The sequence below is a fragment of the Myotis nattereri genome (assembly GCF_964212035.1).
Source record: "Myotis nattereri genome assembly, chromosome: 8".
NCBI classification, from domain to species: domain Eukaryota; kingdom Metazoa; phylum Chordata; class Mammalia; order Chiroptera; family Vespertilionidae; genus Myotis; species Myotis nattereri.
Genome location: NC_138083.1, coordinates 21449574 through 21467076, shown reverse-complemented (window position 1 = coordinate 21467076; position 17503 = coordinate 21449574). Strand labels below are relative to the sequence as shown.

At 38.5% G+C, this 17503-nt stretch overlaps 1 protein-coding gene and 1 pseudogene across 5 annotated transcripts in view; both read left to right on the top strand.

Moving 5' to 3' along the window:
• The window catches only part of MACROD2 (mono-ADP ribosylhydrolase 2), a 1902899-nt gene that overhangs the window by 847856 nt on the left and 1037540 nt on the right, over positions 1–17503 (top strand). The gene's annotated exons all lie outside the window — the stretch shown is intronic.
• On the top strand, positions 9533–11033 carry LOC308523605 (elongation factor 1-alpha 1-like; annotated as a pseudogene). The gene is made up of 2 exons: positions 9533–9839; positions 10029–11033. The product of its transcript is annotated as an elongation factor 1-alpha 1-like (transcript).

Sequence of the window (17503 nt, the reverse complement as noted above, 5' to 3'; positions counted from 1 at the left end):
AACATTGAAGAACCCCAGAATTCAATCATTGAATTTGTATTTATTACATTCATTTTTGATGATCTCAACTGGACTTTATATGCTGATAAATCACTAATTTGTATCTCCAGCCCAGACCTTATCTTTGATTATGGGTTTGAACATCCTACTCAATGTCTCCACTTAGAATTTTAATAACCATCTAAAATTTACCATCTCCAAAATGAAATTTTTTTAAAATTTAAATTCTTTATTGTTTGAATTATTACATAAGTCTCCTTTTTCCCCCATTGAACTCTCCCAGGCACTCCCCACCCCCTGTCTGTGTCCATTGGTTATGCTCATATGCATATATATAATTCCTTTGGTTCATCTCTTACCCCCTCACCCCCCACCTTCCCTCATAGGTTGGACAGTCTGATGCTTTTATGACTCCGGTTCTATTTTTGTTCATCAGTTTGTGTTGTTCATTATATCCCACATTTGAATGAGATCATGTGATATTTATCTTTCTCTGACTGGCTTATTTCACTTAGCATAATGTTCTCCAGTTCCATCTATGCTGTTGCAAGTGGTAAGAATTCCTTCTTTTTAATAGCAGTGTAGTATTCCATTGTGTAGGTGTACCACTGTTTTGTAATCCACTCATATGCTGATGGGCACTTAGGCTGTTCCAAATCTTAGTTATTGTAAATTGTGCTGCTATGAACATAGGGATGCATATATCCTTTCTGACTTTTGCATATACTAATAATGAACTCACAGAAAGAAAAACTAAAAAAAAAAAATAAATCCCATTTACCATTGCAACAAAAAAATTAAGATACCTAGAAATAAATTTAACCAAGGAGGTAAAGGACCTATTTCTGGTTTGTTTGTTTGTTTGTTTGTTTTGGGGGGAGGTATATTCCTAGAAGTGGGATTACTAGGTCAAATGGAAGTTCCATTTTTAATTTTTTGAGAAAACGCCATACTATTTTCCAGAGTGGGTGTACCAGTCTGCATTTCCACCAGCAGTGCAAGAGGGTTCCTTTTTCTCCGCATCCTCTCCAGCACTTGTCGTTTGTTGATGATAGCCATTCTGACAGGTGTGAGATGGTATCTCATTGTTATTTTGATTTGCATCTCTTAAATGGTTAGTGACTTTGAGCATGTTTTCATATGTCTCTTGGCCTTCTGTATGTCCTCTTTCAAAATCTCTGGCTTTTTTATGCACCAATAATGAGCTCACAGAAAGAAAAACTAAAAAAAAAATCCTATTTACCATTGCAACAAAAAAAAATTAAGATACCTAGGAATAAAGTTAACCAAAGAGGTAAAGGACCTGCACTCAGAAAATTACAGGATGCTGAAAAAAGAGATAGAAGAAGAGATAAATAAATGGAAGAATATACCGTGTTCATAGATTGGTACAATCAACACCATTAAAATGTCCATATTCCCAAAGCAGTCTATAGATTCAATGCAATCCCCATTAAAAAATACCAATAGAATACTTCAAAGACCTAGAAAAAACTCTCCAAATATTCATCTGGAATAAAAAATGACCCTCAATAGCTGCAGCAATCCTGAGAACAAGTTGGAGGTATCACAATACTAGATATCAAGCTATACTACAAAGCCACTGTTTTCAAAACTGCCTGGTACTGGCACAAGAACAGACATATAAACCAATGGAACAGAACAGAGAACCCAGAGATTGACCCAAGCCATTATACTCAATTAATATTTGACAAAGGAGGCACAAGCATACAATGAGTCAAGATAGTCTCTTCAATAAATGGTGTTGGGAAAACTGGGCAGATACATCCAAAAAAATGAAACTAGACCACCAACTTACACCATACACAAAAATAAACTCAAAATGGATAAAGGACTTAAATGTAAGCTGGGAAACCATAAAAATCCTAAAGAAGCCATAGGCAGCAAAATAGCAGACATTTGTCAGAGCAATATCTTTACCAATACAGCTCCTAGGACAATGAAAATTAAGGAGAAAATAAACAAATGGGACTACAACAAAATAAAAAGCTTCTGCATAGCAAAAGAAATCATCAACAAAACAACAAGAAAGCCTACTGCAAGGGAGAACATATTTGCCAATGTTATCTCTGATAAGGGTTTAATCTCCAAAATGTATAGGGAACTCATACAACTTAACAAAAGGAAGATAAACAATCCAATCAAAAAATGGGAAAAGGACCCAAATAGATACTTTTCAAAATGAATTTTTTTTAAATTTAATACTGTCCTCACCCCCCACAAAATACATAATACCTTCTCCCTAGTTTTTTTCACCTTAGATCATGGCAACCCCATCCTTTCATAGTTCATGTCAAGTTCTTGGTGTCTTCCTTGACTAAACTCTTTATCTTACTTTCCTGTGTTCATTCTCTCAGAAATCTGCTGGCTTTTTCTTCAAAATATACACAATATCTGATCATTTCTCACATCACTTTACTTCCCCCAATCTGGTCCTACCTTCATCATCATTGTCCTCTCTCACTTAGTTTACTGCTGCGTTCGCCTAATTTTCTCCCTGCTTTTGACCTTGCCCTCCTTAGGTTAATCTCAACATTGCTCCTGGAATGATTCTTTGGAAAACACTAAGTCAGATATGTCACTCCTCCACTTCACATCCTCTACTGACTCCCCAATCTCATTCAAGGAAAGCCAAGTCTTTATAAATTCACAAGGCCCTAATTCATCTCCTGCTGTTCTCTTCCTTGCTCACTACATCCCAGCTACAAGGTCTTCCTTACTCTTCCCTCACTTGAAAAACTTTCTCTCCTGCCACCACTTCCTCCAGGTTTCTACACAAAAGTCACTTTTGTAAGAATGGTTTTCTATGATCATTCGACCTAAAATAGCATCAATTGCGAACTCCGTATCTCTCTTTATTTTTCTATCTATTTTATTGCCATCAGACATCCCACAAGTATGTGTTATTTTGTTTATTATCTATCTACCCCACTGGAAGGTGTGAGTGAAAGGATTTTGTCTGTTATGTTCATACTGTACCCTCTGGAATATAACAGGCTTTCAATAAATATTTGAATGAATGCATTGCCATGGCAAATGATCTTTCCCTTAAGGTTGACCTGATAACCTAGCCAACATTTCTTTTCAATAGATTCCTTTGCTCTGTTTGCCCCTTCGTGTCATTTGAAGATGTAAATTATAGAAAATCTACCAGGAAATAAATTTGAAGAGTCCAAATTAAGGAGACGGATGAAGGTCTCAGGCAACAGTAAACACTAGAAGCTAGTAGGAGAGGCAACTGCTACCAATTTGCTGTAGAATATCTTAAATTTCCCCAGAATGTGACATAAACTCAAAGCTCTCTAGGAGGCATTAGCATCTGAGAATTATCTTTAACTCTGGAATGAGTTCCTTTTCTTTGCATACTTCAGTGATCTAGCTTGTCGAAATACCCAAGAGGGCTAACTGCATGGGCCTCCAAGGCCACCCTGAATTACAGGTCATCTGCCCCAGGATTTCTTGAGCTGGAGGGGAAAGAGAAGGATCTTCATAGCTGTAGAAAATTATTCCTATTACATTTCTTCCCTCTTCCCTTTTCATCACTGCTCAGTCTAAAATAAATGATTAATTTTCAACTTATGAGCAATCCTTTTTGGATCTTGTAGGTTCTATAGATTGTAGACCACGATAAGCTAACTTTTCTATGAAGTGTATCTCTTTTCAACTGTTATAAAACTATTTTAAATTAGACCAAGGCTATTTTCACTTTTTGTAAAATTGATTTAAAATCAAACTGTGTGTTTTCTTTTAATATATTTTATTGATTTTTTTTACAGAAAGGAAGGGAGAAGGATAGAGAGTTAGAAACATCAACGAGAGAGAAACATCGATCAGCTGCCTCCTGCACACTCCCTACTGGGGATAGGCCTGCAACCAAGGTACATGCCCTTGACCAGAATCAAATCTGGGACCCTTGAGTCCGCAGGCCGACGCTCTATCCACTGAGCCAAACTGGTTAGGGCCAAACTGTGTTTTATAAAGAAAAACTTAAGCATCTCTATATATAAATGCCTAAGCAACCTGCCAACTGTTCAATCGTTCGACTGTCTGACCAGTAGCTATGACATGCACTGACCACCAGGGGGAAGATGCTCAATGCACAAGCATGGAAACATGGAACAGACTGATGAATCTCAGAGGGAAGATAAATCTCAGAGGGGGAGGGCAGGAAGAGATTAAACAAAGATCTTATATGCATACTAGAGGCCTGGTGCATGGATTTGTGCACAGGTGGGGGGTCCCTCAGCCTGGCCTGTGGGGATTGGGTGAAACTGATAGTCCGACATCCCCTGAGCAGTCCTGGATTACAAGAGGGTGCAGGCCAGGCTGAGGGACCCCCACTGCACCAGGCCTCTAGTATGATATAAAACTATAAAAATACTCCTATAATGCAGATAAAGTTAAATACCACACATATAGGCTTTCTATCAAAAGAATAAGAATGATGTGATTGTGAACTAGGGAAGAGCAGTTGGGAGCATCTATCTAAGATCATTTGTGGAGGTAAGCAGACTAAACAGTCACCCTTACATAGGTTTTGTTTGCAGTTCAGTCTGAGTCAAAGTGCTCTAGGGGTAGGGACAGGGGGAAGGCTCAAGCAAATATCCTGCTGATGCTGTCTTGTTATCCTCCTTCAACAGACACTAACACCTAGACTGTGGGATTGGAGACCTAATATCGGAGCTGGAGACCGATGAAAGCAAAATTTTCTATTACAAGTTCTATTTTCTCCTTGTCACAAGTTACTATCATTAAAACATATGAAAAATGTAGGAAACTGAAAGGAAAGCTACAAATCTAATCAGCAACCTCGATCTAGAATATACTTTGTATTTCCAATCACCTTGCCTCCTCAGACTCTGATATTTGAAGGTTGGGTTAAATATCTCTCCTTCTGTATATAACGTGTCAGCACATTTTTTTGTTGTTGTTCTTATTCAGTTCTCTCCATGAGGCAGGTGGTTGAAACTAGGCAATGCTTGTCTTTTATGGCCATCTTTAGAGAGGATCTGTTTCCATATACTGTGTTCATCAGAGAATAATCTCTTCTAGGTATTTCTTTTTGCCCTTTTGATAAATAGGAGTTAACAGCTCTTGTTGAACTTATGCCACTTCCAAATGTTTCTTTATACTTTTTAGTCTTCTGTAATATAACATTGTGGTGCTATTGTGGTAATAAATCCAGAAGAGAAAAAACTCACCTTACTGCTCTAGACTGATCTTAGCTTCAGAAAATTAGCCTCATGGAGGGGTGACACATAACAATTACTTTATCCCCTGTGCTCGGTCACCAGGATTGTAATGAAAAATCCAGAGAATTTTTTGAAGCCATGACTAAATCATCAATGTGCCAGATTTTAAATGGCCATTACATATTTCTGTCCCTGTCCATTGGTTCTGCATGAGCCACCATCTTTGCAAAGGAACATGACTTTTCTCCTGTTGAAAGTTGGCAGAATGCACATAGGAGGCTTAGCTTATGAGGCTCTTGAGTTGGTTTATCCACAGAAACCATGATCATTCATAGATTTGTGATTCATAGTATGGAACGTATTTTTACCAATATCTCTTCTACATGGAGTGTGATGACGTTCTCTGCTGTATCCATGTGATCTTTTACATTTATCATACATACAGTAATATTTGCATGTGCATGTGAACCCTAAATTATATTCTCTAAATAAGATGTCCTAGTACATCTGATCAGAGAAGATGCGAAGGGGGAGACACAGGATAGCATTTATCATTTACTTGAATCATAGGGACTTATAAAACATGTTCCTGACAGCTCTGTTTCCTGTCAGGGGATTTGCAGACACACAATTCTGGGTTCCAGTCTTGTCTCAGTGGCATTCTAATGAATGTGGGCGAGTTAGTTGGCTTTTCATATGAATTTTGAGAAAATGAAATGAAATAAGAGATCTGACTTCAGTGTTCAGTCCAGGCATCTGGAACAAATAGCCTGTTTGTTACTGTTACTTTTCTTCTCCCCACTTATTCCCCTCCCTATCTTCACTGTGCTGCCTGAACTCCATTCTCTATAGGCAGTAGTTAGTACTGGGATATTTTTCATCGTTGTTCATAAAGAAGTGTTTGGAGCAGATGTTTTAAAAAAAATAGAGAGCAGTATATTTGAATGTTCATATAGCCCTCCCCCAAAGTTAGATGAAAAATTAAAACAGTATAATCATGCAAGAGAGATTACTTGACTGAATAAAAATGGCAGTAGAATATTACAGGGAACTGAAATTAGAGCCAATCCAACTGTTGGATATGGTGTCAATTCTTCCAATTGACATGACTATTTTTTTTCCTGAGGTGGGGTGAGGGGAGCTCTAGCTTGCTATATCTTGTGTTTGTCATATGTATTTGGGATAGACCAGGACAAAAAAAAAAAAGGCAATAGCTAATTATAAAAGTTTACTTGAAAAGTAATGAATGTTTCAAGAAATAAAAATAACTAACTTCACAGCTTTACCAGATTGGTGATCATTATATTAGACTATTTGTGATTCTAGTGAATATGGGTTTTAACAAAATACACACACTTATTGTCAGTTCACCCTTTGCATTGTTGTGGAAGAAAAACTACTGCTGTTCAATATAGATATATGAGCTTTAGTAGAATCTTACCTTTTTCTGCCCATTTAAAAGTTTCCCAAGGTATACCTGGGGTGGATCTTAAGGTAAGAGAGTGTCATCTTTAAATGCTTTGTTCTAAGTAAAAGGATAAAAAACAAGTTGTTTTAGCTGGCCATGCTAGAGGGTAGAGCTTCAAGTAGGAAGGAAAAAGGAAGACTGTGGCATAGATAGTGCATCATCAGCATTCTTGGTTGCATACTACAGAATCCATTCTGTGTAATTTAAGCAGAGAATACAGACAAGCTGACATAACTTGAAAAATGCCCAACTACCTCTCTGGACCGTCCAGGCAGAAGTGCCCTGCTGCTGCTACTGTATTGGGGCGCATATGATGGACGTTAAGGTCTAGGTGCCAGAAACTAGCACAACTCCTTGAAAAGAACCAGATGCTTTGCCACCATGCTTTCTTGAAGGGCCATCCTTTCATGTAGCTGATACTTTATGTTTCTTGTTTTCATCCTCAAGGTTCACTTAGTTGAATCAGTTTGGGGGGATCCATATTACATGCCAACCCAAAGGGAACCTGGGAAATGTGGTTTTGCCTCTTCATCTTGTGTTACATAGTTGTGAAAGTAAACTGGGAAGTTGGAATGGATGCTGACTGAACCACTTGTCAGTATCTGCCACTAATGGGACTGGGCTGAAAGTTATTACGGTGTTGCAATTTTCTGTACATGTGACTATTGTGCTTATTTATTTATTTTTTTTAATGTAAGCACACCCAGGAAGAATTGAGACTAAGTCAGCAAGCAATCTGTAAGGTTTTGCCCATTCTTCATCTTGGATCTTCGATACTAGTGTTTTGACTAAAACAGACAGGTAGGACTCACATAGTCCAGAAATCCATGTGTAGCCATCCATATCTTTTGGAAGGTATTTTGTAATTCAGGATTTTATAAAAATGGTAAAACATTGGTTAGGAATGAATGAATTTTTCTTTTGGACTAAGAACTACATGCATTGTTTTTAATATTAATTTAACTGTAAATGTACAAAACAAACTTTAGCGGGTATACCATGGGTTCAGATATTAAAGTCCAGTTCCACCTCATTTAGGAATGACTGAAGGAATATCTATTTATTTTTTTATTCTAGACTTAACCTTGTTCAAATTTTATAAATCTGTTTTTCAACCTTGGCTATTTGTACTAAACACTGGTCTGCGTTAGATTGTCATTTTCTTTTTCCAGGAACTCTATTGCTATTCATAGAAAATCATTGTATTTTTCTTATGCACTTGAGGATTTTATCATGATATGTACTATTAGTCAACTCTGCAAAATGCTGGTGAGCTACTTTGTATTTCTTAACCAGGAATGTCTGGACAGTGCTCTGTACGCAGACTGTTTTAATCTGTCTGTTTCTATGATGATGCACTGTGTTGGCATCCAATGGCACCCAAAAGAAAAATTGGGACCATGGATGTAATGCTAAGTTCTGAGGAGTCACATTCATGCATCTTCTTGCCCTGGCTGCAGGGCTGCAGGAGCTCCGGGGTATTGCTGCTTTACCCTTTTACCCAGCATCCCATCAGATCCAGAGATAGTTGGGCTGCATGACATTGTGGGTGTAGAATTATCATTCTATCTCCATGGCTCATAACCGTGGCAAGTAACCAAATTCTTAGAAACCCTGGTAAGTCACCAACCTAAATCTTTCTGTTCATGAGTACACAAATTTGTGAAGCATTAAAAAAAAATTATTTAGAGATATAAATGCATTATTAATTAGGATTTAGAATTTTCTAAGAACAAAAGCTTTAAAATAAATTCACTAAATTAAAAGACATTTTTAGTTTTAGAAGATGTCTAAGGGTCACATAATCCAACTATGAGGAAACCAAAGCAAGACGTACTAAAGTGATTTGCTCCGAATCACACAGGTAGTTATGGTATCAAAGCTGAGATTAAAATTCAGGTCCCCACCTCTCTGTCTTGGAATGTTTTGAAGGTGCTTAATACCAAAACATGGTCCCTAAGTTCTCGCCATCCTATGTGAAGCACACACCTGATGGCACACGCTAGAAGGAGCCAGCCTCTAGGATGTCTATATAAAACAACCTGAAAACAATCGACATATAATATGGGCCGTACTTTCAACTTCCTTCTTCTTAAATTCACCAGAGCCTCTTCATTTTGTGACAAAATTGGATTTAAAATATGTGCAATAAATGGCACCAACATTATTTTTACATCTAAAGATACCTTAAGAGAACACTTTTTCTATTTTAAATCACTAGCTTCCCACTAGCTGCAACAAGCCATATTAATTGCTTATACTTCAGGTATGATTTTAATTGTTGGCTTTGCTCCCCTATCCTCTTAGGGGAAAAGTATGAGAGTTTTATGAAGAGATTTAAAATGAGAGCAACCACTTGTTAATTTTTTTATATTTATCAGCAATATAAAATACTTTTTTAAAAAAGTATAAATTTGTATGTAAGTGAAAATAATTGCAATCATCACATCTCTACTTTACACAAACTTTGTTGTCAAAGTAGAATGATTTCTCATCTGTATATAAAAAGCCATACTTGAGTTCTCAAGTATTGACTTAAATAGGGAAAAATGGGAAGTTGATATTACCAACATTCATATTAACTGTGGGGTGTTTAGCTCAGATTCTGGGGTTTAGTTATCCTGGTTCAACTCCAGGTCTTTTATTTCTGAGTTTTGAAATCTGAGGCAAGTTAGTTGCTGTCTCTTTATCTCAATGTTTTCATCTGTAAAATGGGAATATCAATAGCCCTAACTTTTAGCATTGTTAGGAGATGGAGAGGGGGCATGTCAAATACCTGCCGAGCTTTTCTGCAATGGGTTTGCCATCAAAACACAGGTGTTGTTAAAACCAGCACTAAATCAAAGCCAAAATGGGAAAGGAAATGACTCATATCAACATCGTCCTCATTGGACATGTAGATTCCGGAAGTCTACCACTACTGGCCATTTGATTATGAAAGTGGTGAGATCAACAAAAGAACCATGGGAAAATTTGAGGAGGCAGCAGAGATGGGAAGGACTCCTTCAAGTATGCCTGGATCTTGGATAAACTGAAAGCCAAATGTGAGAGTGGTATCTCCATTGATAAATCCCTGTGGAAATTCGAGACCAGAAAGTATTATTGACCATTATCGATGCCCCAGGACACAGAGACTTCATCAAAGACATGGTTACTTAAAAGCACATCTCACAACCAAAGGACTTATATGCATGCATATAAGCATAACCAATGGACATAAGACACTGGGGGCTAGGGGAGGCCAGGGGATTGTCAAGGGCGGGGGAAAAAAAGGGACACATATGTAATACCCTTTGTAAGACTGTAAGCAATAAAATAAAATAAATTTTTTTTTTAAAAAAAAAAAGCACATCTCAGGCTAACTGTGCTGTCGTGATTGTTGCTGCTGCTGGTGGTGAACTTGAAGCAGGCATCTCCAAGAATGAGCAGACCTGTGAGCATGCCCTTCTGGCTTACACACTGGGTGTGAAACAACTGATTGTTGGTGTTAACACAATGGATTCCACTGAGCTGCCCTACAGCCAGAAGAGATACAAGGAGAGTGTTAAAGAAGTCAGCACCTACATTAAGAAAATTAGCCACAACTCTAACACAGCAGCATTTGTGCCAATTTCTGGTTGGAATGGCAACAACAGGCTGGAACCAAGTGCTAACATGCTTTGGTTCAAGGGGTGGAAAGTCCCCCATAAAGATGGCAATGCCAATGGAACCAGGCTGCTTAGAGCTCTGGATTGCATCTTGCCACCAACTCGTCCAAATAATAAGCCCCTGTGTCTGCCCCTCCAGGATGTCTACAAAATTGGAGGCATTGGTACTGTCCATGTGGGCCGAGTGGAGACTAGTGTTCTCAGACCCTGCATGGTGGTCACCTTGGCTCCAGTCAGTGTTATAACTGAAGTGAAGTCTGTTGAAATGCACCATAAAACTTTCAGTGAGGCTGCTCTGAGGAAAACGTGGGCTTCAGTGTCTGTCAAGGTGTTTGGCAATGTGGCTGGTGACAGCAAAAATGACCCACTAATGGAGGCAGCTGGTTTCACAGCTCAGGTGATTACCCTGAACCATCCAGGCCAGATCAGTGCCGGACATGCACCTGGGCTGAACTGTCACACAGCTCACATTGCCTGCAAATTTGCTGCCATCATTGATACGGTTCCTGGCAAGCCCATGTGTGTTTGGAGCTTCTCTGACTGTCCTCCTCTTGGCTGTTTTGCTGTTGGTGACATGAGACAGACACTGCAGGTGCCATCAAAGCAGTGGACAAGGAGGCAGCTGGAGCTGGCAGTCACCAGTCTGCCCAGAAAGCTCAGAAGGCCAAATGGATATTAGCCCCAATACCTGCCACCCCATCTTAGTGGTGGAAGAACAGTCTCAGAACTGTTTGCCTCGATTGGCCATTTAAGACTAAAAGACTGGTTAAGGATTACAATGCACACTAAAACCTTCAGAATGAAAGGAGAATGTTTTGTGGACCATTTTTTTTTTCTGTATGTGTGTGGCAGTTTTTCAGTTATTAGTGTTTAAAATAAGTACTTTTTAATGGAAACAACTTCATCAAATATTTGTCACAGAATTTTGAGACCCATTAAAACAAAGTTTAATGAGAAACCTGTGCATTCTTTTCATCAACACTGTAACGTCCTATAGTACTACTTAGGTAAAAGACTTAAGAGTTGCCCATAATCTATTTCTGGTGTTATTATCTGCTGATACGTTAGAATTGTATAATTCTGTTAATTTGTTTTGGATGGGTGGGATTTTTTTTCCATTTTTGTCTTGAGAGGAATCATCTCTTTACATAGTAAAATGCTATGGGAGGGGGTCTCTTGGTATAACACTTCATAGGTTATCACAGAGAAGCAAAGAATAAATTTATTCATGTGTAAATTTGTTTATAAAGGGCAAATTCTGTCATATTAAAGCCCATGTGTTTCATATAAAATTGTGTAGTTATATCAATATTGACTAAGTTTGTTATTTTTCAGTTTTACTGGAAGTGAATTCACATTAAATACTGAGGTAGTTTAAAGAACCTGCATTGAACACTGTCTTGCTATAGTTAATTGTATCCAGATTCTAAGAAAAAGAAATGATACTGAAATTAGAGAGGAAACAAAAAGTACTTTTCAAGGCGCCTCACTCAGAGCTACTGCTTACTTATATTAGCATTCAAAATTTCTAGTTCCTATTTATATTTTTTTATCCACTCAGAATAAATTTATGAAGAACCCACAATGTCTCAGATACTGTTAAAATCATTGGGGACATGGAGATGACAGATGAGGTCCTTAACCTTGTAGTCTTCTGAACATTTTCTAATTCAGAATAAAATTAGGGAGCAACTAGAATGCACATACATACAGTTACATACACATACACAGGCACACACACACACACACACACACACGAAGAAACAATCTTTTTAAAGAAGCTTTGTTAATTAGTTTTGGGAAATTTTTAAAGTTTCAAGTGAAGCTCAAAAATTATTAAATGCATAAAAATAATTTATAAATGAATAAATACATTCCACATCGCTTCTGATGACTTATTAAATGCTCCTTATTAAAACATCAAAGAACTGAGCACACTTGACAAGCTAGGGCTTCACCTTGACTTTCAGGTAAGCAGGAGACATGTGAAAGCCTAACCATTACCATTACTTGGCTCCCTTTACCTTTCCTCTTCACTTTCTACCGGACAAGGTGCTGCACTGTCTCTTTGCCTTCCTCCTATGCTTCACATGAAACCTTCTGAAAGTTATCCATCTTCCTTCTTTTGTGGACGTCCATACAAACACCTCCCTTCTGATATTCTCAAGTTCCAAATGATCCCGAAAGATTATTTAAAACTGAAGATTCAATAGTAGAGAGAATAATAATGAAGATGGAAAATGATGTAACTGTCATTTCTAGCTACATTGAAATATGATCCCAGAGTGTTATTTTTTATATGAACAAACATAACTGTTGAGGTGTTAAAATAAATATTAACAGAATAGAAAGAGTGGTTTTCAGAGGAAATTTTTCATTTAACATGACTGCCTTTGTTGTTGTTGTTGTTTTGTTGTTTTTTTCATGAAGAATTCTCAGAGTTGTCAACATCGTGCTTCATGGCTTTTGAAACCTTAAACATTTACCAGAAATTATTTATGAATGTTGGAAATTGAAGTCTTATTCAGGTTTCTTACAATCATGTAAGTAAATAACAGTCATTATCAGTGGCAACAAGGATAGGGCTGATATGGGTAGTTACAATGCTATTGTGGGTTCTTCCAAACTACATTCTCTGTGTCTTAGCACAGAAAGAAAATATTGAAAATGTCTAAACTGTTTTAGTTTCTATTGGTGTAAATGGTTCAATATCTCAAACTTTTATTTTAATGTTATAATCTATACATGAATGGCTATTGTAGAAAAAACACACAAATTTCTTCAGAAAAATAACCATTTAAAAATATCTTGCTATTTATCGAGAAAAAATAATGTAAGTCATTATTCTTTAAGAAAGATACTGGGGTTTTTTTCTGAAATTTTCACAATGGGGATGTGAATTTTTATTTTATTTAAGATATAATACTTGTTTTGTACTTGGGACTGTTTTAAGTGCTTTATGGGTAGTAACACATTCGATCCTCATAACCTATGAGAGAGATATTATTATTATTATTATTATTATTATTATTATTATTACTGTTATTTCTACTTCACAGTTAAGAAAACAGCCCAGGAACTCAGAGCGGTTAAATAACTTGCCCAAGGTTGTACAACCATAGGTGCCAGGGCCAGGAGTCAAATCCAACTCATTCTGCCCCCAGAGACCCTGATTATGACCATTAGGTACTGCTCTCTTTGCAGCATTTTGAAGACTTACCAAGGCACCTAGTCCCAGAAATGTGCCCATCTAATCAGTGATCTGTCTGCCCTTCTGGCTTGTCCAGCTTATCAAAGTCACCAATGAAATGGACATACATCTCTGATGAGACAAGTTGTGTCCAGAGAACCATGAGACTAACATCTGATTCTAGAAACATATTGAGGCAAGGCAAGAGGATCACATTCTCATGACTCTTCCTACCTCCTTCCTATTAAATTAGGTGTCTGTGTCAATCAGTCACAACAAAAACCAAGTGACATATTCATATTAGGAAAAGCTCAAGGTTTAATAAAGGAGGGAGAGAGTCATGTTGTGACTGTCAGTTGAAGACAGACCTCCAACAGAGAGAGCTGAGGGAAGAAATACCCAGACCTTACTTTCCTCTCTTCCTCCAGGCTCCTGTGGGGATTCCCTCCTGGCTCCCAGAAGCCAGAGGGAAAGAGAGGTCACCGATGTGGTCCATGTAGGTCAGCCTCCAGGCTCAATGCAGACTGCAAACTAGAGGTCACATTGAGTGGGTCACATGGAAAATATTTGGCACAATCTTACCAATCGTATACCTCACACACACACACACACACACACACACACACACACACACACACTCACGGCAAGATTTTCTATTCTCTAGAAAAATTGAATTCTTTCTTTATAAACTCAACTTCAGTATCTTAACAAGATTCTGATATTACAAAACTCCAACACCACATGTGTCTTTTTGTTTGTTTGTTTTTCACACGTTGTTCAAGCCTGTCAAGGTCTCTCTGAACCCTGGTTTTGTCATCCAGCACAGTGGTCTTCAGACCCAGGTGCTGCCTCTCAGGTTTTTAGTACTGTTTTTCAGGCCTCCCCCAGAGCTTAGTCAGTCTCAGTGAGGCCCAGGAATGTACACATGGTTTTGTTTTTCATTTCCCAAGCGACCCTTGTGTAGCCAGCCGAAACATAGGCATCTGGGATCCCTGATATGACAGCTTCAACACAAGGCATGTAACACTTCACTGGACACTTCTTTAGAGTTTTTCCAGAAATTCAGGGAGTTTTCAAGTGGCCAAATCTCAGAGTGTGAAGTGGAATATTAGGCTTGCCTGGGAGTGTTTCCTCACTTCTTTGCTTCACACTTGTTGGCCAAGCCACCCTCTTGAATCCACTGATAACAACAGGGAACTGCAGAAAAAGTGCTCAGTCCCCTGAATTCATCAGTAATATCCATTACATATGAATGTTTGACTTGTTTTACATTAACTTTACTATTCATATATCTCTGTGTTGTGCTAAAATATTATGGCAGACTTTGTCAATATTTTACTTAATTTGAATCACATTCACCAAATTCACCCATCCACTTACCAATCTTTTCTTTCTTTCTCCCATGAATGCTAATTGTTCTGGGAGCCAGGCGCTGCTCTAGGTCTTAGGGACACTATAGTGATATTTGAAGTTTCTGTCCTCTTGAGCTTACACGCTGGTGAGGGAAACAAACATCCAATAAATAAATACATGCATAAGTAAAAAGTATCTTGAATGAGGACATGTGCTATGAAAGAAATGAAGAAGCATGGTGACCTGTAACAGAGAGTGGAGTAGAGACTATTTCAGAGAAGGCCATCCAAAAGGAAATATAGGCATTGAAAACTGAAGGCTATGAAGTAGCCAGTCTTGCATAGATCCAGGGAAGAGCATTTTAGGCAAGGCAAATGTTCTAAGACAGGAAAGAGTGTATAGTCTTCTTTAAAAATATGTTTTTATTGATTTTTTAGAGAGAGAGGAAGGGAAAGGGATAGAGAGATAGTAACATTGATGAGAGATGTTAATTGGCTGCCTCCTGCACACTCCCTACTGGGAATTGAGCCTACAACCCGGGCATGTGCCCTGACTGGGAATCAACCTGAGGACCTCTTGGTTCATGGGTGGACGCTCAGCACACCAGCCGAGCAAGAGCGTTTAGTCTTTAAATAACACATTGTGGCCATTTTAGGGTGACTGTGCTGGCCAGTGAAGAAATATCCTCAATATGTCTCATAAGCTACCTCTGAATACCTGCTGAAAATATTTCTGTCACCACAAGCCTTTAGCAATAGCAATTAAGAACTGCCGGTAATCCAAAGCCATAGAAGTAAATATTGGTGCCTCTCTCCTCCGGGGGCTGATCCAGGTTGTGTGGGACCTGAAGTTTTTCCAATGTCAAAGGCCTTATTCAATAAAAGTAATAACAAATTGAAAAAAAATTACTAGGGTCCCACCCATGTAAGTGAAGGGTCCGGAAGCTATGGTTAATTGGTTTCAAGGTAGATCTATCTCTGCCTGGCACCTTTCTGCAGTCAGGAGAATGAGTCAGACATAGACAGAGCCCTGGGCTGGAGGCCCTGCAGGTCCCGGGACTGGGAGTCAAATGGCTGTAGGAAGCCTGGAAGTAGCCAAGGAACTGCTCCCCATGACAGCTGGTGAAGAAAGGAAGAGAAAAACTTGTTCTGATTTAACCATGTAGTCATTGCATCAGGACTAAGTGAGAGGTGGGAGAAATAAATAAGAGTAAGATGTAGCTTGTAGTTTATAAGGAAGCTATTAAAGGATGCTTTAGGCAAGTAAAAATATACATGCAAAACAACACAAAGCAGGAAGAAATATGTGCTGTCTCTAAATGAGATAAAGGGAGAAATGGGTGAGGAGGGCTGCAGCCAATGGAAAAGGTGGGGTGTGTTGGTGGGCAAGAGGAGCAGACTTGGACATGGTGGGGTGGTGGTGGGGGCAAAAGTCCCAGACGTAGGCTGAAAGGGCTGAGGTAGTGAGGGAAGGCAGTAGAAGAGATGGTAGGAGGCAGGTGGGCAGGTAGAGGGAAAGAGGTGGTGGTTGTAGTTTTAGGGCAGAGTTGAGTTTCATCTGGGCTTCTGAAGATCAGTTCTTCCTGCCCTGTATGAAATAATTAATTCTGATTCTCAGAAAAGTATTCTAGTGAAAAAAGAGGATTCAATCACCACTTCCGTTACCAAAACAAGGACTTATCTTAATCACGATCAAAACTTCTGCCCTGACCCTGACCCGGTTGAAGTAGGGAGAAGGTATGGTTACAGTGTTTTGATATCTGGCTTCCAGGCAATAATAATGAGCTTTTCAATTAACATCAACATCCTGGTTTTCTGTGGCGACTGCAAGGATGTGCTGCTTTTTCTTACTCTTGGAGGCTGCCAGATGGTCACTTATTATCTATCACTAAATATTTGATATCAATCATTTTTGTGCTTTTAGGATATGTTCATGTATACATTCAATGCCATATGACTTATTATGGCTTATTTGAAAAGTCCAGTTGTTTAGACTTTTTTGTAGTTCCGAAACTCAGAAGAATAGTGGTCACATTTTGGGGGGGTTGAGATGTTTGATATTTGATATATTTGAGTGTACTCTGAGGGTTTGACCTTACTGAAACCCACACCAAACAGAATTTGTGGTCAGGGAGAGATTTCTCTTAGCAAATACTCTTCTTCTCATGATATGTTACAGGCCAGTGGCTACAGGGCCGTTGTGTGGTCAGCACTGAGGACAGTTTCAAATGTTAATGTTGAATGTCACATATGAGTCAGAAATCACCCCGTGCTCTTGAATGTAATTTTTAAAAAGACTTACTGTATGCTGAGGTGTGACTTTTGACTGAATTTAGATTTATGCATATGAGCCTAGATTTTTGAAAAGAGCAAACAACTAATTTTTGTTTGTTTCTGAGTGTTCAAGCTTCTGGCTATATGTTTGTACAGAGTGCCTTATATGATACCTACTTTATTTTTATTTTATTTTTAATATGTATTTATTAAATTGATTGGGGTGGCACTGGTCAACATGAACATATAGGTTTCTGGCGTGGGTCTCTATGTTACAAGATCTGTATATTGCACCATGTGCCCACCACCCAAAGCTAATCTCCTGTCACCTTTTATTAGGATCCCCTTCTCCCCCCACC